The sequence below is a fragment of the Lynx rufus genome, unplaced genomic scaffold (genome assembly GCF_022079265.1).
Source record: "Lynx rufus isolate CCGP_SWC_20201006 ecotype Redwood Valley unplaced genomic scaffold, mLynRuf1.p SCAF_29, whole genome shotgun sequence".
Classification (NCBI taxonomy): Eukaryota; Metazoa; Chordata; class Mammalia; order Carnivora; family Felidae; genus Lynx; species Lynx rufus.
In genome coordinates, this window is record NW_025814844.1 from 7,239,826 (window position 1) to 7,261,500 (window position 21,675).

At 40.3% G+C, this 21,675-nt stretch overlaps 1 protein-coding gene across 1 annotated transcript in view; it reads right to left on the minus strand.

The window, feature by feature from the left end:
- PTPRM (protein tyrosine phosphatase receptor type M) overlaps positions 1 to 21,675 on the minus strand; it is a 595,371-nt gene that overhangs the window by 363,845 nt on the left and 209,851 nt on the right. The gene's annotated exons all lie outside the window — the stretch shown is intronic.

Consider the following 21,675-nt stretch of genomic DNA (forward strand, 5'->3'; position numbering starts at 1 on the left):
CTTTAAAAATCTCTTTCTTTCTGTAGCCCTCTGGAGCTCCTTCCTATTTGCTAGAGGGGGTGGCTGCTGTCGGATTTATGAATCATTCAATAGTGCCAATCAGATCTTTAAAATATACTCAGCGATGGGCGCCTGGGTGGCGCAGTCGGTTAAGCGTCCGACTTCAGCCAGGTCACGATCTCGCGGTCCGTGAGTTCGAGCCCCGCGTCAGGCTCTGGGCTGATGGCTCGGAGCCTGGAGCCTGTTTCCGATTCTGTGTCTCCCTCTCTCTCTGCCCCTCCCCGTTCATGTTCTGTCTCTCTCTGTCCCAAAATAAATAAAAAAACATTGAAAAAAAAAATTAAAAAAAAAAATAAATAAAAAAAAAATATACTCAGCTAAATTGTTGATATTTAACAGATTTGGTGGCAGTGATGGGACCAAAGGAGACTTCCAACAGCTTTAAAGACAACGAGAAACACTGGTGTGGGGAGTTCACTGTCTTCCTCACTGTTCTCTAGGGTCCTGGTAAGTTCCCTCTAGGTTCTGAGCTCTGCTCCCTTTGAGTTGAGCTCCTGATCTAACTGGCTTTTCAGTCTGCAATTCCCGGCTTTTTGGGTGGAAATCCTCAGTCCTTAATTCCGTCCCAAGATCCACCGGGAGACCGTTAGTGGCAGTGTGCAGTTCCCCATCCATGTGACCACTCCCCACCCCCTCACCCCCCAGCTCTAGCTGTAGTCCCAGTTTGTTCAGGTCTGCTGGCTCAACCCTTTCCACAGTCCAAGATTCCGTGGGGATCGCTGGTGGTGAGTACACAGCCGACCACTGGCCATTCTGCAGTTAAGTCCTAAATCCCACGCCTTGGTTCTGTCCTCAGATTCCAGGCTTTGAACTGCTGCTGGCAGCTGCAGTTCTCCATGTATGTGGAATAAGTCCATGTGCTATGATGTCTGCTGGTTCAATCCCTTCCCCAGCCCTTAGCTGGTGTCCCCAGTTTTCTTTCCTCAGTTACTGCTGGTTGTAATCATCATGCACATGGCTCTAGGCTGATTGCTAATGGAAACCTCAGAGGCTTTGCCACAGAAATCGATGGGCACGGGCTGAGTGTTTAAGAGCTGCTGGAGTACTTGCCACCTAACCTAAGACTCTGTCCGGTGTTAGGATAAGTTGGTCATGGGATGGTTAGATGGACACAAGGTCACCCACCAGCCTTAAAAAAAAATTTCTATACAGTGAGGTACACCATGAATAAATAAAATAAAATAAGATAAAATAAAATAGATCTTTAATTTCTAAAGAGTCAAGCACACCACCTTCTGGCACATCTGCTTATTTTATGTCTAAGAACTACAGTCCAGGAAGCCGTAAATATCTATTAAAATGGTAAAATCTTACAGTGTCCTGAAAGCCTGGCTTGGGAACCATCAGGTTGTGGGCCCCCACACACGGCAGAACAAAATATGGGCTAACTCCGGCTAAGGGTCCTACTAAACTGCTGCCAACCCTCAGGGAAATGACAACGGCTGTTATGAGGAATGTTCCAATTACATGAGATCATTTAAAAAGTGCGCTTAAAAAGTCAGGGTTCCCAAATTAAACAGAATGGGATACCTGTTTTCATTGGTATGCAGAAACTTCTAAAAGGGTTTCAAATTTTCAAAATAGCTTCATTGGAAGATTTGTCATAAAGGGCTAATGACAAATTAAAGACAAGAGGACTCCATAACAAGAGACTCTAAGACTGAAGCTGTTCCAACCACTTCCTCCGGCCTTTATCTGAGCACTCATTCTAGTTATCTTCAGTTGAATCTTTATGTAACTGTGCACAGAAGTCAGCCAAGGTAATGGCCTCGCAGACACCCCCGTATCTGCCTTCAAAGGAGGATGTTTGAGCCCCTCTCAGATATGATGAGATTCTAAGGAAATTTCTGGTAACTGCTATGTTAGTCTCTTAAACAGCCAGGGGGAAGACTGAAGTTTAAAAAACAAACAAATAAAAACTTTGCCAAATCCTAGTAAATATCAGAGGTATGGTCTCCCCTTCAAACCCTCCTCAGGACCTTCCAATGGGGTCCTGAAAAAAACTGATGGAAGCCAAAGAAAGGCCAACTAAAGGCCTTCTCTGCTAAGTTAAATGCACCTGAGGAAAAGAAAAACATTCCAATATAGTAAGTCCTTAGATACCCACACTATATCCTAATGCTTTGAGAAATTAAAAGCAACTGCCCTTATCTTACAAATCATGGCAAAACCAGAGATGCAGTTCTAGAGGTAATTCAAAGTTCACGCATTCATTCTACCAACCCCAAAACCTCCCCTCTTTATCTCTAATCCCTTGTTAATTACTGGCCGTAAGAAACCAAAATCCTTCTTGGGGGAACTTGCTTTCTTTCCCAGTGCCTTTGAGATGAAAATATTAGAAGTACAAACCTCAGGGAGGTAACTGTTATCTAAAATAGAACTATAGGGTGAAAGTTTATTTGAAATTTACACAAATGAAAAATCATGTGTCTTCTCCACGCACATTAGTAGAAAATACTTTAGTCATCTGAGCAGGTAACCTTAACTTGTTCCATCTGCCAGAAAAACAGTATGGACCTAACTGTTCCTTAATAAATGGGTGAATTTTACATTATCATACCCATCTTATGGCTAAAAACTTTAAAACAAAAGCTATAAGGTCTGTATTCCTATGTTTATGCATGTATATATCGATTATACATGTGTGGCATTTTCTACCTCTGAATGGTATTGCTAAAATTAATTTGTTATAAGCACCATTTAATTTACTTAAACAATAAGCACATGATAAATTAAGCATTTCTCAATCTCAGAAATATAACAGACATTAACCAAAATGCTATTCAGATTCAGATGATCTGGGAGGATATTCAGTATTACAGCTAAATTAGGCTTGTTGATTTAGTAAAAACAGGTATATCTTTACAGTTTCCCCCTACCTGGGCTTACTAATCAAATAAATTCATGCTATCTCTGTTACAAAAGGTCAACAAAATAATAGCTTGGGATTATTTGGCTGATTTCATCTCATGAAGCTTTTGTGGGTAATCTAAAAATAATTAAGAACAAACAAAATGAACAAAGAAAAAAAGAAAAAAGAACAAATACACTGAATAGATGTAAGCAGGATAAAAATTTTTAGGCAAACTTTTTAAATAGTTTTCCCAAATCTTTTTGGTAACCTGGAACCGAAAAGTTTTGCTAAGTGATGAGTTACGTTAAATTTACTGATCAGATAATTTCCAAATATGATAAAATACTGAAACATTAATTACTGAACATGGATTTATGCATCTTTGGCTTCCTTTTACAGAGGAACTAAAGACATGTAAGTCTATCAGTAAACAAGTTTTATGTCACACTGAGAAATTTTCTATGAACACATTTTTAGAGGTCATATTTATAAGTCTGCCAATTCACACAGCGGTACTATAAAAGGCAGTTCTCAATTGTTTACTTGTTAGTTTCTAAGGGCTATGAATTCTAATCAACATACGTGATTAAAGCTACTAGACATAATAAGGAAAACATCTCCATATGCAAGAAGAGGTGTGTGCTTCTTTAAAAAAAATTTTTTTTTAATGTTCATTTGTTTTTGAGAGAGAGAAAGTGTGAATGGGAAAGGGGCAGAGAGAGATGGGGACAGAGGATCGGAAGCTGACTCTGCACTGACAGCACAGAACCCAATGTTGGGCTCGAACTCACAAACCATTTGATCACAACCTGAGCCAAAGTCAGACATTCAACCAACTGAGCCACGCAGGTGCCCCAGTGTTTTTGGTAGAAGGCAGGAGAAATGAAATGCGAGGATGATTATTTTGAGGGAAAGCATAAAACAAAATCTGAATGTAAAAAAAAAAAAAAAAAAGAAAGGTAGGAGATTTTGAGGGAAAGCATAAAACAAAATCTGAATGTAAAAAAAAAAGAAAAAAGAAACGTAGGAGAAATGAAATGTAAGGATGATTATTTTGAGGCAAAGCATAAAACAAAATCTGAATGTAAAAAAAAATGTAAAAACAAAAGAATGTAAAAAAAGAAACCTTTGTAGAAGGTTTGGTTTGTGAAAAAGGAATCATTGAAAAGGATTTCTGATGTGTGGTTAAACTGGCTAAGATTAAAATGAATTTATTTAAGAATGAGATTTATTATCTAAAGTATACTGGTGCAAAACTAGAATTTTTTTTTCTTTCTTAAAAGTACAAAGTTTTATTGGATTACTGGTCTGCTCTTAATAAGAAACTGTAAGAAAGGGTTTTTCCTTACCTTTAATGTTATCTGCCTAGAAACACAAAAATTCTATGTTTTGTCTTTATTAGGCTTTGATTACTTTAAAGAAAAAAACACAGTCTTTTCAATGTTAAAAAAAGCTAAGGGTTTTTACAACTATTTCACTTTCTGTATTTGCTGCAAAGTCTTAATGTCACTTTGGTTAAATGGAAAACTAAGCATTTTTTTCACAATGACCTGTGATCCAATCTGATCAAGTGTCCACACCTTTTGATATTTTTGACAAACTTCCCCCAAATCAAATTCTAAATGAAGTCTTTTTGACCTTGAACTAACATTGAAATTTCCTGAAAGGACCCTGTAATATCTCAAAGGATTTGTTCTCTCTCTTTATAAAAAGGGAGATGTGAAACTGATCAGGGGCATTAGGTATGTTAAATTACATGACAGACACTGTTGAAAAGTAATGCTAAGCTTTCTTTATGTTGTATAGATGTGTGTTCTAAGTGTTCCAGAAATTATGCGAAATTCCTGGAAATCTGATATGTCCTGGTATAATGTTAAATCAGTTAAGGTTCCAGTTACTATCTTACAATGCTGTATGTTATGGAAATAACCAAATTTCCTTGTCAATTCTATTATAATGAACTCTTATCAGAACTCTAATGATAAACATTGTTTACAAAAGTGTCTGCAAAAATTACTTCATCTTCAGGGAGATTCATGGACAAGACTTTTGACAAATGCAGGTTTCTGGTTACCTTAAGATAATAAAAGTGAACTGGGTGAGAATTTCTGGAGCCAGTGGAAAAAGTGGACTCAAGCAGAACACAAATAACATGGGACTGAATAAACTGAGGAGGACAATTATAATTTTTATGACTTCTTGTTTGAACTCTGGTTTTCTAACGTCTGCCTTTCCAGATTTAAGGAGGCCTTTTTTCTTAAGCTATCTATAACTTACGGCAATTTGGTAAAATATACCATTGTAAACAAAGATGAAACATTTACTTTTTTTCCCTACCTATCCCTCCAAAATTTAGAAACTCTTGCGTATTCTTTTCATGGCAACACACTTAGCTATTTGCATAAGTTTAGGGAGAATCTATTCTCCTTGTAACAGGACACAATTAGAGATACAAGTTATATTACCAATGTTTTAGCTGGATTGTCATAGCTGAGCGAGACGTACATAGACTCAGATATGATCACACAGCTTTAAAACTGCTTAGAAAAAACTAGCCTGATAATTTGTTTACAAGTCTTGAAAAGAGTTTATATGGTCAATCACTATTCTTGCCAGTTTTGTAAATAATCAGCCAAGTTTAATACAAATGAATTAGTTTTACTGTGACTATCTTTAGTAAAAAATGGAGATGATGTGTAGAGACAAAAATTGTGTTTGCACCTTTGTCTACATAAGATTCCGATCCTGTTAATTGCCTCTTTGAGGTTTTGTTATATACCTGTAAACTGGACTGAGTCCTGAATTCTTCTTGTTTCCTCAAGTATGCAACTACAACTCTCCCAACTAACATTTCCAATTTTCTCCTACCCTTCTGATTTGGAATCACTAAGAACAAAGGCTACAATTAAATCTCCTTAAAAGGGACTGTCCCAGGTCATCATCTTCATGACCCAGATAGCAGCCAAACTTCAAGGACTTGAACCTTGGATGCATATCTCACAGCTAAAAGAGGTCCCACCTGACATCTGGTCTTACACAATTGCTAGACACTTCCATATCAAATTGACAAGGGAGAGAAGTAGCTGATATCAAGATAGACTGCTTGCTCTTAAGACACTGGATTAACATTCCACACTCCAGCATGAAACCCTTTCTTCTTCCTTTTCCTACCTTTGTTCTGGCACTGGCTTACAAATGTAACATCATTATTCATATATTACAGGCCATTACTAATGGGGATAACCTCTGGACTTTAAAACAACTTTTTATTTCAGGCTCAGAGTAAACCTAACTGATCCCTGGCTTGAGTGGGAAAATGCAACAATTCCTGAGAATGAATCCACCCACAGGGCCACCTTAATAGGAAGAGGTCTGTGCCTTCACAGGGCTTGTCTGTCTGATGGGTTTCACTCTCCTGGGGCCTATACATGCCTGGAGAGTTGTTGCCCCGCTGGGCAATGCTGAGGTTACCCACCTGTGCCCCTGATACTGCACAAGCAAAATCACACATCTCACTGGTTGGCTCCCCTGGATTTACAGGACACGGTCACATGACTCAGGATTTGCTTTCTTAGGCAGGGCCATACTTCCAAGATATTACAAATTCCACAGGTAAGACAGTAGCTGCCCTACAAAGATTCTTAGACTCTTGCCAAAGTTGTTGTTGATGACTGACTAGCCCTTGATTACCTTTTAGCCGAGCAAGGTGTCTGTGCTGTGGCCAACACCACCTGCCGTACTTGGATCAACACTTCCGGGGAGTATGAAACTCAGTTCCATAAGATCACTGAGCATGCCTCTTGGCTTAAAAAAGGAGACTCCTCCACTGGCGTCTTTACCACCAAGCATGCAATCCACCACGCGAATAATCTCCCTCTTTAGAGAAGAACATCAGAAAAGGAACAAAGACAATGAATGACCTGGAGAGTGTGAACCTGAAGCCGTGGTCTGTGAAGCTCACAGCGATTGAAGAAAAAAAAGACATGACCTAGGAATACCACACAAAGGATCAACAACATTTCACAAAAAGTTACAGGTACTGCAGAGCAGTAGCTGAGAGCGACGATAAGGTCTTACGTTTTGATCACACTTCTCAGGGTGAGAGTCTGATCACAATGGGAGAGTTGTTAAAAAGGAGACAGCAGCCAGCACCCCAGTGGCTGAGTCAGTTAGGCATCTGACTCTGGATTTCTGCTCAGGTCATGATGTTACAGTTCATGAGATCGAGCCCCACGTCGGTCTCAGCTATGACAACAAGTGGAGCCTGCTTGGGATTCTCTCTCTCCCTCTCCTCCACTCTACCCCTTCCCCCCTTGTGCTAAATCCCACCAAAAACTTAATACCTGACCTGCCCTGGCTATGACTTCAGCTTCTCCCAGAAATGTGACCTTTAACACGGGAATGTGGAGTTTCCTGGTCAGCACTAAGGGTTACCAGCTGATAATCACCTTTCCCCTCAGAAGGGGGACTTTGCCCAAAACGACGTGTCTCTGTTTCTCTTCCCTCTCAGCCTTTGAAAACCTTTCCCTTTCTGTAACCCTTTGGAGCTCCTCTCTATCTGCTAGAGTCTCTGGATGTTGCCTGATTCATGAGCCATTCAATAATGCCAATCAGATCTTTAAAATATACTCAATTGAAGTTTTGTTACTTAACAAAGTAACACATGTGTTATTTTGTTTTCTACCACTAAGTTTTGACACTAAGTATAGACTTGTTTCAGTGTATTTGCTGAATGCATATAAGTGCATGTGTGTTTTATATATATATATATATATATATATATATATATATATATATGTATATATATATATATATTCTGTTATACATATTCTTATATATATATATATTCTTAATATATATTAATATAACATATATATTCTTAATTCTTAATTTAGACCTGTCTACAAATTTTCAAACAAAACACAATGTCTTTTGTATTTAGATGTATTCTGTGCATTATTCTTTAGTCTAGTACCCACTTTAACATTTCATTTAGCAGTAAACAACTGAAGCATAATGTGTCCATAAAAAGCAATTATCCTAACAGTTCTAATTATGTTGTAACACTTGCTCTTTTTTCCTTAAGTGTGTGTGTATACAAATGTTTGCTTTCTTCAAGAAACCAGCTAAAAAAAAAAATGTAGACAGAAAATATGTTTTTAAAGAATTCACTCATTCAGGAGAATGTCAATTTTTCAAAACAAAACAAAAAATCTTTGGAATCACAAATAATAAAAAATAAAATTTCCAGTCAAGAGATAGCTTAATTATTAAAATAAGTGAATCCTTGGCTTTCTTAATTAAAAATTATATACATATATAATTTATCTATCACCAGGAATTTACATAATCAAGCTTTAAAAATATCATGTAATAGTATATATATAATATATATTATATATACATACACATATATAATATATATATATATTACATATACATATATACATATATGTACATGGTCCCTTGTTAATTTCTTATATTCTAACAGGTAAAAAGTTACTGAATCTCCTCAAAATCCAATTAAATAATCTACACCAAAATAAAATATCATCCTTCTTATATTGCCTATGTTAAAGAAGAGGAAAACTAGAACTGATACTAAAACCTTTGTTTTTTTCTTTTTAATTTTAAATTGAATTTGTTGTTTATGACAAAACCTTGAATTTCGAGATGGCATGTGTAAACATAATTTTCACTAATGGGTGTAAAAGAACTCTGTGCCTATAACATATTTGTACCTTTCTCTAAAAAGACCGACATTCTTTTTTTTTTTTTTAATTTTCTTTTTCAACGTTTTTTATTTATTTTTGGGACAGAGAGAGACAGAGCATGAACGGGGGAGGGGCAGAGAGAGGGAGACACAGAATCGGAAACAGGCTCCAGGCTCCGAGCCATCAGCCCAGAGCCCGACGCGGGGCTTGAACTCACGGACCGCGAGATCGTGACCTGGCTGAAGTCGGACGCTTAACCGACTGCGCCACCCAGGCGCCCCAAGACCGACATTCTTAATGCTAAGAAGTATTATCTCTATAAGCAAAGTGATATAACTCCTACAGTTTGATATTTTTGAAACTGTAGAAAAACCTTGTAGAAGCCCAAATAGATTTTCTTCCCTAAAAGGACATGTGGGCATTGAACTAGTGGCTGGAACAAATGGCATTCCTCTGTCAGGGACGTAAACAAAGGGAGGTGCATAAGGGGCAGGTGTTTTCTTTCTTTCTTTTTTTTTTTTATTATATTTTTTTTAATGTTTATTCATTTTTGAGAGAGAGAGAGACCTAGCATGAGTGGGGGAGGGGCAGAAAAAGGGGGAGACACAGAATCTGAAACAGGCTCCAGGCTCCGAGCTGTCAGCACAGAGCCCAACACGGGGCTCAAACCAATGAACCGCGAGATCATGACCTGAGCTGAAATCAGATGCTTAATGGACTGAGCCACCCAGGGGCAGGTATTTTCTAAACTAAGGAGACTAAAATCTAGAATTTTGGTTGCTACAAATTAAAAAAAAAAAAACCAGCTGTTATTTAATATTATTTTCATACTGCTTTCTGAAAGTTTTCATGCTGTTGAAAACTGAACCAGTCCTTCTAAACATGGATGTACTAAGAATAGTGCTTATATCAAGGTATGCATCAAGGTATGCCCTGCAGGGAAGGGCTATGACTGGTGAATGCTTCCACTCTTAGTCCTTCACCCGCCCCACCCCCAAAGAGCAGGCTGGAGCCTTCCACCAATCGCCCTTGAGTGGTCTAGCTCTTTCCCTGCATTTCCCACTCATCCATACTCTGGGTGAAACAAAAACACAATTCCTATTTGAGAGCCACAATATTCAATGAAGTGTGATTCCCTTTGTCAACAGAGAGTATTTCCAAATACAACAGAGGTGTTCATGCAAAGAACACAAATGATATCATTGGAAGACTGTGGAATGCCAGAGGACATCTTGGTAGAAGCAAAGTAACCATTCTCAAGAAATTCTCCACAACTCGTCAATTTATCACAGAAACATATCCTTTAGAGCTTCAAGAAACAAACAAAAAGATTTCTATAATAACCCTTAAGTTTGAAATAAAAACAGATGTACTATTTCCCAGAGTTGTATGGAATCAATAAAGAAAACTTTGTGTCTAAAACAATAAACTACCAGAGGTCTAATTACCATTTTGAAAGAGATGAGAACTTGCTATCGTGCTGCGAGTTTCACAGATTAACGTTACCTTACGGTCATATCTCTTCACTCAAGGCAACTGTGATCCCACAGACTGATCCACTAGAGAGTAGCCAGAAATAGAAAAGAAAATACAGCAACAACAAATACTGATTTTCTTCTCTAAGAGAGGGAAGGTGAAATATGAGAAAGAAAAAAAATGTACAAGAATATCTTTCATTTCATACTTATTCTTGTAACTATAATTTGGTCATTTTACTAGAAATGATTTTAAGATGAGTTACTCATAAATGTAAATTTCTTGTTTTAATGGTGAAGGAGGTATGTCTGCAGAGACCAATAGTTAAACATTAAATTGTTGTTAGTTGTATTACAAACGTTAATACTTTATTTTTATTTTTTTTAATTATTTTTTTAAAGTTTATTTGTTTTGGAGAGAGAGAGGGCACCAGTTGGGGAGAGTCAGAGAGAGGGGGAGAAAGAATCCCAAGCAAGCTCCACACTGTCAGCATGGAGCCCAATGTAAGGTTCGAACTCACAAACTGTGAGATCATGACCCGAAATCAAGAGTCAGATGCTTAAACGATTGAGCTACCCAGTGGTCCCATAAACATAATAGTTTATACTTTGTTCTTGGTATTCCCGTTTAGTTCATTAGCCACCACAAGTCCTGCATATCACCTGAAACAATTTCCTGAAGCAATTATTTACTAATGGTTAAGCAGGCCTTCGCATTTGAAAGTTAAGGTAGAAGGAGCACATAAGGGGATTGTTGAAACAGGTTTCATAATTCTGCAAAAGTCCCTCCAGGTTACAATAGTTGGCTTTGGGCAAAGAGTGACTCAGACCAAAGCATTAGAAGCACAACTCACTGGAAATTATTGGATCTTTCATTGAGTCTAAAAATGGGTTAAAAGAAACTTACTGGTATGAAGTGAAACCATGCAAGAGTTGTTTTTGTTTTTTGTTTTTATTTTTTTTATTTAAAATTTTTTTTTCAACGTTTATTTATTTTGGGGACAGAGAGAGACAGAGCATGAACGGGGGAGGGGCCAGAGAGAGAGGGAGACACAGAATCGGAAACAGGCTCCAGGCTCTGAGCCATCAGCCCAGAGCCTGACGCGGGGCTGGAACTCACGGACCACGAGATGGTGACCTGGCTGAAGTCGGACGCTTAACCGACTGCACCACCCAGGCACCCCGTTTTTTTTTTTTTTTTTTTTTTTTTTTACTGGGGCTAAAAGCTGCAGACGGTTGGCCGTGAAGAACTGATCATCAGAAAATGTGTCCCAGACAGTCTCTCCCGTATAAGGAAAGACTTGCCTGCTTCCCAGTGGCCTGCCAGCAGGCAAGCCCAAGTCCAGGGGTTTGGATCATCGATGTTCCTGCTGTGGTTTTCCGCTGCCAACATTTGTCTATCTCCCTTCCAGCCTGAAGTGGACATGATCTGCTCTTTTCCATCTTTCCTCGTATAGCTTCAACCCGATGAAGCCCTACACTGCTCTGCAAGCCCCAATATTCCCCTATTTTGCTCAATATTCTAGTCCTTTCTGGAAAACCTGTTTCTTTGGAAGCAGGCACTCCCTTTATTCTAATTTGGATTTTCCTAAATCAAAATACTTTCCTCTTCCTAAGTATGCTGCATTATGGGAAAGGATCCTAGGTTGGGCACTATAGGGCCTCTCTCTTCTGGATTTTTCTTTTTTTAATACCAGTTTTGTCACATTGAAGATAATGTTGACAAATTACTCCCATGGCATCAAACATCTTCCCAGTGGAGTCTCACCTCCAGCTCACAGCTTTCCCCTGCCCTTCATCTCCTCCAGCCTATAATCTCTGTATGCGTATGAGCCACATGAAAGGTTAATCTGGCTCAGAGATCCCCAATCCCCTCCCTCTCTCTATTTTTTGATCTTTGATTCCAGAGACATCTTTAGCCTCAAATTATGCTCCACCCAACATCTTTAGTTTATTTTTTTCATTTATTTTTTCAATAGATTTTATTGTCAAATTGGTTTCCATACAACACCCAGTGCTCATCCCAACAAGTGCCCTCCTCAATGCCCATCACCCACTTCCCCCTCTCCCCTACCCCCCCATCAACCCTCAGTTTGTTCTCGGTATTTAAGAGTCTCTTATGGTTTGCCTCCCTCCCTCTCTGTAAATTGTCTTTCCTCCTTCCCTTCCCCCATGGTCTTCTGTTAAGTTTCTCAAGATCCACATGAGTGAAAACATATGGTATCTTTCTCTGCCTGACTTATTTCACTTAGGATGACACCCTCCAGTTCCATCCATGTTGCTGCAAATGGCCAGATTTCATTCTTTCACCAAACTCCACACCCAAAACACAAATAATCCAACATCTTTAGTTTAGATCCTATCCTCCCCAATCCCAACCTCTCTCCATCTCCAATGAGTCTACAATTTCTTTGACCCTCTGTGTTTGCCTGCCCCTTCTGCCTACTGTCATATACCCTAGGGAGAAGCAGAATATGAACATTTCAATATTTCCTTCTCCACTCCTGCTCTTTTCAACATGGTGAATCCTCTTTCTGGAGCTGAGTCTTTTGTGATGCAAAGAGTCTGGCTAGGCTGGGAGCCTGCTGCCAACAAAGCCAGAATGGTATGAAAAATCAGAACATATTTGAGGTCTGTGTGTTAATGATGCTGGTAGGAACAGAAATTCCATAAAGGAAAATAGTTAAGAGATAACACTTAAAAGAAGGTGAACCCAGATAAGAAAGCCCATTACTTTGTACTTAACCTGTGACACAAAAGTTACTGAAGACTTTCGAGCAGGGAACTGACTTGACCAAAGAGATTTTAGGAAAACAAATTTGGTAATAGCACCAAAAAAAGGGAAGAGAACAGGAATCATCTTAAGAACAATAAAACCCTATAAAGTCACTTAGTCTAGAATGTCCTCTAGTCTCTGCATTACATGCTATTACGGGCGTCACATCTGCCATAAAACATTCCTCAGAATAGACAGTCTCTGATTTTCCACTTTTGTGGGTTTCAGGATACAACAGATATTTATGTGTAAGAAATGCCCAACAAACACTCATCCGTATACCTGTTCTTGAAATTTCATTCCCAAATAATTTAGTGCTTTACTATTAGTAGGAGTGCAAAGTGAGTTTACATTCAAATAGGTATTACAGTTTAAGTGAAAGATAGAAGTCAGGAAACTGGCCACATAGTTTAACTCTCCTGTCCCCAGTCCCAGTTTCCCTCATTCGTTACAGCAAAGTGAATTGCTCTGTTTCAAAGTGGAAGGTGCAGTGATGTCATTCAGTCCAAATGACATGCTTTCCATAGCAGAAAAGTAAAGCTTAAAGCCAGGGGGATTGATCTGGTTTCTTAGCTATTTGTTGGCAAACCGGGATTCTAACTAGAGCAGGTAAGGGACCCTACTACTTAGTGACCCTAGGTTCCAGGGATGATGATGATGATGGTGATGATGATGATAAACAATAAAAGTTACAGAAGCCGAAGAAATATAGCTGCTTCATTTATGGTCTCATGATGCCTCATCTTCTAACCAGAATCTTTCAAAATGACAGTTAATACTCACTGAGCACCTTACGTGCCAGATATCATTCTCTATGCTTTACATACTTTGCCATGAAAACCCACCTAGGACACAAGATCCATTTATAAATGAGGAAGGCTGTTGTAGATGTTGCCTTGTGTGGAAAGGTCCTTGCTCTCTCCACCCCCCCCCCATTTATCGGATACCTCTCCACATACCGCCTGCCTTTCCAAGCTCAAAGCCTTCTCCTGGGACCACTGCTAACCCAAACATCGCCCCTGCGGGGCTAGAGTGCAAACCCGTGGGACCTATGGGTAGTACACTACCATTCATCCCTGGCTTGAAGCCTCCTGACATTCTTATTAAGCATTTAATTTTTAGCCTTTGCTTTTCCCTCCAGACTTTAAACTCTGAGTGGGTAGGATTTAACTCTGCTACCTTTTTGTATTCCCAGTGCCTGCTGAATAACACATACACAAAAACTAAGGCAGAAGAAGGGAGTGACAGCAGCATGGATCTCTAAGCACTTGCTGGTTTCCATGGAGTTGAGCATGAACAAGTCGGGGCATTTGGCAACAATGCTTTTGTTTTAGCAAGCCTCCAAAACTTCAGGGGAAAGCAAAAAAAAAAAAAAAAATCACGTCCAAAGCTACATGAAATCAAAGAGAACAATCTGTTATTTTTTTTTCTGTCAACCAACCACATTATTAAACCCTAAATCACCCCCAATACAAAGAAATAACATTACCAGTTATTTAAGTTTTGAACCAAGGCATTCAAGTGCTAGGATAGGCAACGCTTTCTTCTCTTATTCTCTAATTATCTATCCCTAAAAACAATAAGTAAAGACATTTTAGTTAAAATTCTAAATCAAAAAGGGGGCTTTTCTCTTAAGATTTTTAAGCTGAAAGATCTAACCTTTCACCAACCTTCTTCGTCAGCCTGTAATTTTTCCATAGTTAGTCCTGTCAGCAGCTGTTTATCGATTTTGCCGAAATTTATTCTGTATAGCAGAGCACTGAACTGCCGACCTCCCACTGCACACGTACTCTGCAATTTCAGGGTGAGGAGGAGGAGGAGGGCCTGAGATTGCCTAGAAGCACAGTAACCACATTATCATGTGATTAAGCAGGCACTGTCTCTAATACAAAGCCACTTCAGTTGATTTTCCATTCTTCAGACAAAGCCACCTGCTAATCCCTCATATGTAGTGCAGCGATAATTCCCACAGACACGTTTCTTAGATATTACATAGACCCTAATAAAGAAGCAAAGATGTGCTGTCACTTTAAAAGTGAGGACATCCACACATGGGGGAAGGCACCCAGCAGCTTAGGCATCAGAAGGCTATTACTGAGGGGGATTCAAATTAATAAAAAGAACCAGGATCGATTCCTCTTCTAACAAATCCCTAACAATCTAACACCAGAAACAATCACACTGTATGAAATCACGTTATCTACAGCTTTCCACTCAGTGGTAACTTTCAGTGGTTACAACTAACATTCCTGGTGGTCAGTGAATCTCACGTTGAATCTCAAACACTGGGGCCCACACCACTATTCTATACTGTTAGCTCTCTTCATGCTCCACAAAGCAGGACCTCAACCACGGCATCTCAAACATTTGACTAATTCCAGTTTTTCCTTATCTATTAAATCAGAATGAGCATCGGTCACGAAGGCCCTCTTGGTTCCATTCTCACCTGATGGCTTCCAGGGGACCCTGAGGTAAGTCACTTGACTTTGCTGTGTTTTCATTTTGCCTGAAAAAGAGATCAGCTATTTACCTGACTCACTCAAGGATGTTCCGGTAATAGAGACAGAATTCTGCATCAAGTGCTTTTCAGCATAAGTTAGTAGGGAAAATGAAAGATAGTATTTGTGTAATAAGTATTTGTCCATGAAATTAGTCCCATGGTCCAAACTTGCCCGGTCATAAGAATTACTCTCTGTTGTGAAAATGCAGAATCCTAGGTCCTGCCCCTGAGATTTGGAGTCAGCACATTGGTTGTGGTCAAGGGTAATCGTGCAGAGGACAGAAGGGCAAATACATTTTTGTTCAGTGTCCTGGTTCTTATGGAATTTAATACACAGTCATCTGGTTAGAGTGACATTATTTAATTTTTGGAGGGAAGGGTTGGGATCCAGTTTTTCCACTGGGGTAAAGTTCACAAATACCCTGCAAAGAACTGAAATAGAAATTAAACTCATAAAGTGTTTCGAGAACAAAATAATGTAAGTTATCTAACTGGGATCAGTTTCCTGAAATAAGGCTTCAGACCCTCTGGACTGGAGAAGAGAGTCCAGGGGCACCTGGGTGGCTCAGTGGGTTAAGCACCTGACATTGGCGCAGGTCGTGATCTCATGGTTCATGGGTTCGAGCCCCACATCGGGCTCTGTGCTGACAGCTCAGAGCCTGAAGCCTGCTTCAGATTCTGTCTCCCTCTCTCTGTGCCCTCCTCTGCTCACAGTCTGTCTGTCTCTCTCTCTCAAAATTAAATAAACATTAAAAACATTTTTAAAAGTAATTTAAAGGAATACAAGTTCTTACTAGATTTAGCTCTCATCTTTTGAAAACAGGGCCAGGAACATACCAGTTTCCACTATCAGAAAAACCAACAGATAAGAGAAACAGGACAGGAACTTGCCTTCACCACATGTACTTTTGCCCTCCCTACCACGATCTTTTTGATGCAAGGACTTTCTAATATATTTGTGATTAATCAAGAATAGGAAGGCCAGACAGGGAGCCTCATAATGTAATATGCCAATGTTTTCTGCTAAACATTCATTGTGCCGACAGGACCACGGCAACTCACGAGGGCATCACTCACAAAAACACCGATCAGGGCTATGAGCTCTCCCCACACAACACGCACAGTTATTATAGAGTTTATATTCTTTGTAAAATAAAGTTTCGTAAAGAAGTTGAAATTTCTCTGGCATCTCTTCAAAGTGTTTATAAATGTTTACACGGCACAGAGGGCATGGGCTAGGAATTCACACAGTGGTAGTGATTAGCCTCGCAAAAACAGAGTTTTCTAATTGATAATCAAACCACACGTAAACCTGTGCCAGTTGGCAGCAGGCCAGCAGGAGCTGCTTCGCAAGGTCTCAAGTTCATCCTTCCAACAAACCCTCATTCGGGCCTTCAACGGCCACAGGCAAGCATCAGAAGAGGAAGAGATCACAATCCTTCGTATGTTTTGCACACTTAAGTCACCTTAAAACCAAGTAAACTCGGTTCCCACTTACAGGTAGAGCTCCACAGATCCAGTGGAGGGAGGGACACTCAGAAAGATATCCCCATCTCCAGTAGAGGTTTGCCCGTTGGAGCTCCTGAAATCACTTTGGTAAGGAAAAAAAGCCACTTGTCTCAAAATTAGAAATTAAAGGGGCGCCTGGGTGGCTCAGTCGGTCGGGCGTCTGACTTTGGCTCAGATCACGATCTCAAGGTTTGTGAGTTCGAGCCCCGCAGAGGGCTCTGTGCGGACAGCTTGGAGCCTGGAGCCTGCTCCAGATTCTGTGTCTCATTCTCTCTCTCTGCCCCTCCCCCACTTGTGCTCTGTCTTCCTCTGTCTCTCAAAAATAAATACATGTAAAAAAAAAATTAAAAAGGCTGGGGCACCTGAGTGGCTCAGTCGGTTAAGCGTCTGACTTGAGCTCAGGTCATAATCTCGTGGTTCATGAGTTTGAGCTGTGTATCAGGCTCTCTGCTGTCAGCGCAGAGCCTGAAGCCTACTCTGGATCCTCTCTCCCACTCCCTCTCTCTCTAAAATAAACATTAAAAAATTAAAAAGAGAAATTAAAAGGCTTATAATATAAAAGATGGATTGAGGCAGTGCTTAAGTATAAATGAGTTCCAGCTGCACAACAATTATAATACAATAATGTCAATACAACTTGATAACTGTAATCAGGGGGTGCAAAAAAGCAGGCACCCCGGGAACTACTAGGCTTCTAAAACAGGCGAGGCTAGACCTGATGTAACAAAAAGTCACTTTTCTACGATGACAAATACCATTGACAGTGGTGGTAGGAATTCTGGATGCAAATCTATGTCCCCCATTCATTAGTAAAATTCAGGGGTAGTCTTCAATTTGCGGAACCACACTTTATCCATCTATACAATGGGAATTATACCAACCACGACCATTTCTCCGGGAACTGGATGGAATGACTTCTGTAAAAGCATCTGAAATGTATACAGCCATGTATCAAGGTAAAGCAGTATTTGTGCGTGAGGAGGCTAGAGCCAGAGAGGAAAAACCTCCCAGATATGACTTTGTCCAAAGTGAGCCTGTTTGCTTTAACAAGATAAAGATTCAGTACAGGAAGCTCTTTTAGTTATGCAGCTATTAAATTGGTAGCTCCTCCTGAGAGGATTTTGTTTATTTGTAACATAGTTGATACGGCTATCAAAGGGGATTCCTTAATTGAGGTGTACCTGTTCCACAGCTTTGTTACCCTGCCTTTAGGTATATTGTCCCGCAACTCACCAGCCATACCCAATAGACCATCCTTTTAAAAAGCTCTGAAATAAATTTAACGTTCAGCTATACAAGTCGCAAACATGATTTCGGAAAATACAATACAGTGTATGCTCATCATTTACATAACCAGACAGCTGGAGTCTACCGAAATGCAAATTTTGCCATTATTTAAATGCACTGCGAAAATATTCTTCACTGAAAAGCAAGGCTAAGGGGGAACCAGTTAAGGGAAAAGCATCATCAACGCGTACAATCATTGAGTAAACAAAAACAAATTCATGCTTCCTGTAAAAGTAGGCTGAGTTTTTTCATATGATTCTGGGTTTATTCTGACTTATGCCATGAGTCATGACCTTTCCTCACTGTTCCTTCTGGATTTGTGAAATCTATGGCAATTAGTGGTTAAGGTGTCTCGTCTTGCCCTGGTGCTGTAAGTTTCTCTTCCCCTCATTCTGACTTTCTTCTGTCATGTTGGAAGTCAGCCATCTTCTAAACTGAATTACTGGGGGTTGGAAAGGATACTAACTCCGACTCACACCCACCCCATCTTTGTAGTACTCAGTTCCAAGCCTGTGAAGACATCTTTTACTGACTTACTGTGTTTTTTAAGTCCACTAGCTACGCAGGCAAACAGCCAGTCAAAATATGCTAACTAGTGCCAAATGTTATCAATATGAATTGCCTGAGCAATTTTTCTATCCAATTCCCTACAAGATAGACACTACTCCCATGCAGACACACACACACACACACACACACACACACACACACACACACACACAATTTACATAAAAACAGGGAAAATCCACGAACTACAAAATTACAGTGATTCTATGCATCTCCTTCATTATTTTAAAACAAGGGGCTTATATAACATGCAACCTCTCAACCCTCACTCTAAATGACAGGCTGTTTCCAATTTAAAGCTCAAATCACTTTTAGCCTTCAAAACAATTCTCAATTCACCGTCAAATCGGAGAAACTGATTTGGATTAGAGAAATTCAATGCACTGTCACTCGCTCTTCAGGCAACATGGGGCTCATGGAGGTTAACAGGTCAGTCCCTGAAGAAAGAATTTCCATTTTTCCAGAGGTATGCAACTTCTATACAGGCAACACCTGGCCATCAGAAAAGTTAAAGGAAGTGCTTTTCAAGTCTGGAAGAATTCACTCAGCTCCCATTTGCCAAGAACTATTATTGTAGTCTGGGAGCTTCTGGCAGGAAATGAGTGGCTGAACTTGGTGTTCCCATGGGGAAGAAAAGGAAAGTGAATATTTCTTTTTTTTTTCGCCATAAGTTTCCTTAAATAGAATGGTCACAGGCAAAAGGCCAAGAGGCAGCACAAGGAGAACATAATCAAGGTCACCTTGTATGTCATAGGTCCTCAAATGTGTACTGAATAAAGCTGTGGAACTAATGGTACACTTACACAGATGTAAAGAAAGACACTCTCTTAAAAATCTATAATGCTCCTAACTAGTTAACTCCCAGAGATTTAGTTTAGACCTCTGAGCCACAGCTCTGACAGTCTAGCGGAAGTTTACCTCTCGCTTCGCCTCTGTAATCTTCAAGATGGCAGGAGGGAAGGGTCTGGTCTGTCCCTCATTGAGCAGATGTAAGAAGCTCAGAGGAGACCTTCTGCAAGTGTAGAAACCATGTGCAAGTGAGAAGCACTCTGAATAATCAATGCTCCAAAGCAAATGTCAGACTATTTTGTACATTTTTTTTTAGGTTTGAAAGAAAATTTTAGGGGCGCCTGGGTGGCTCAGTCGGTTAAGCGTCCGACTTTGGCTCAGGTCATGATCTCATGGTTCGTGGGTTCGAGCCCCGCACCGGGCTCTGTGCTGGCAGCTCAGAGCCTGGAGCCTGTTTCAGATTCTGTGTCTCCCTCTCTCTCTGCCCCTCCCCCACTTGTGCTCTGTCTCTGTCTCAAAAAGAAATATTAAAAAAAATTTTTTTTAATTAATGTTTATTTATTTTTGAGAGAGTGGCAGAGTGTCAGTGGGGGAGGGGCAGAGAGAGGGGGAGACACAAAATCTGAATCAGGCTCCAGGCTCCCAGCTGTCAGCAGAGAGCCCGATGCGGGGCTCGAACTCATGCACCGCGAGATCATGACCTGAGCCGAAGTCGGATGCTCCACCGACTGAGCCACCCAGGGGCCCCAATTTCATTTTACTTTTTGATCCCAGTAGACAACTTTTAGAGGATAGTCCTTCGTATTTTGGTTTTTAATAGAAGAGGAAAATTTGGAATTAAAACACACTCCCCAAACCCAACAGTCTCCGGAGTTGCTGGTAGTGTTGGCGAGCAGGGAGGCATGAACATTTTTTACCCCTCACAGCAGCCTGAGGATTGCGATCATGGAAAGATGAAATTCACTTCATCTCACCTGTTTTGGGAAGTGCTTACTTACTGGGTCTCAAACTTTAGAACATCTCAGAATCACGGTAAGGACTTGCTAGTACAAGACTGGTGGGCCCAATCGCCCAGAGTTTCTGAGTCAATGCCTCTGTGCCGGGGGCCTGAGAATATGCATTTCTAGTAAGTTCTCACATTATGCTACAGCTGCTGGTCATGGGACCACACTTTGAGAACCCCTACATAGTATTCTAGGGCTGGTCCTCACAAGAACAGAGAAACCTACACCCAGCGCCTCCCAGCCACATCTCTTTCTTACCAGCACTTTTTATCCCGCATCACGCATCCGATGACCTAATGTTGTGTCATTTCTGCCACTGGCTCCAATTCCTACCAATCAACAGCAGGTGCTGGTGGGTGCTAAGGAGGCAGTCTATGTTTAGGTCAAGGTCATACCTGCTAAGGAACTGCCTGCTCTGCTCCCTGAATGTATCACTCTGAAGGCAGGATATTCATTCCCTTCTCAATGCTTGCTTTTCAGTGTTCCCAAGGTTTTTAGAAACCAAGCTCACATAAGAAAAGAAGACAGAGGGGCGCCTGTGTGGCTTGGTCGGTTAAGTGTCCGACTTCGGCTCAGGTCATGTTCTCACGGTCCGTGGGTTCGAGCCCCGCGTCGGGCTCTGTGCAGACAGCTCAGAGCCTGGAGCCGGTTTCAGATTCTGTGTCTCCCTCTCTCTGTGACCCTCCCCCGTTCATGCTCTGTCTCTCTCTGTCTCAAAAATAAATAAACGTTAAAAAAAATTTTAAAAAGAAAAGAAGACAGAAACTATATGTGTATATGTGTACCCAGCACTCAGACACCTAAATATCTATTAGCCACACATCCTAGGTGTGTGGTTTTATTGCCTTGGGGTAGGGCCTCATAAATCTAAATAGAGCTTGAATCTGAGTGGACAGATGACCTGAAATTTTCCTATTATCCATCCCATGTGGTCCATTGATGGCCAAAGTAATCAAGAGTAGTTTTCAACATTTAACAATAACTCTTTTTAAATTCTGAACCTTGATGACATTAGCTGAGACAGCAGTGCTCGAGGAAAGGAAAACGTCAATTATAATGCACAACAGGCACTGACAGTGACCTCTGAGCTAGAGACGGAAATGTATGTGTTAACATTAGTAGATACTATTTGTTCAGGAA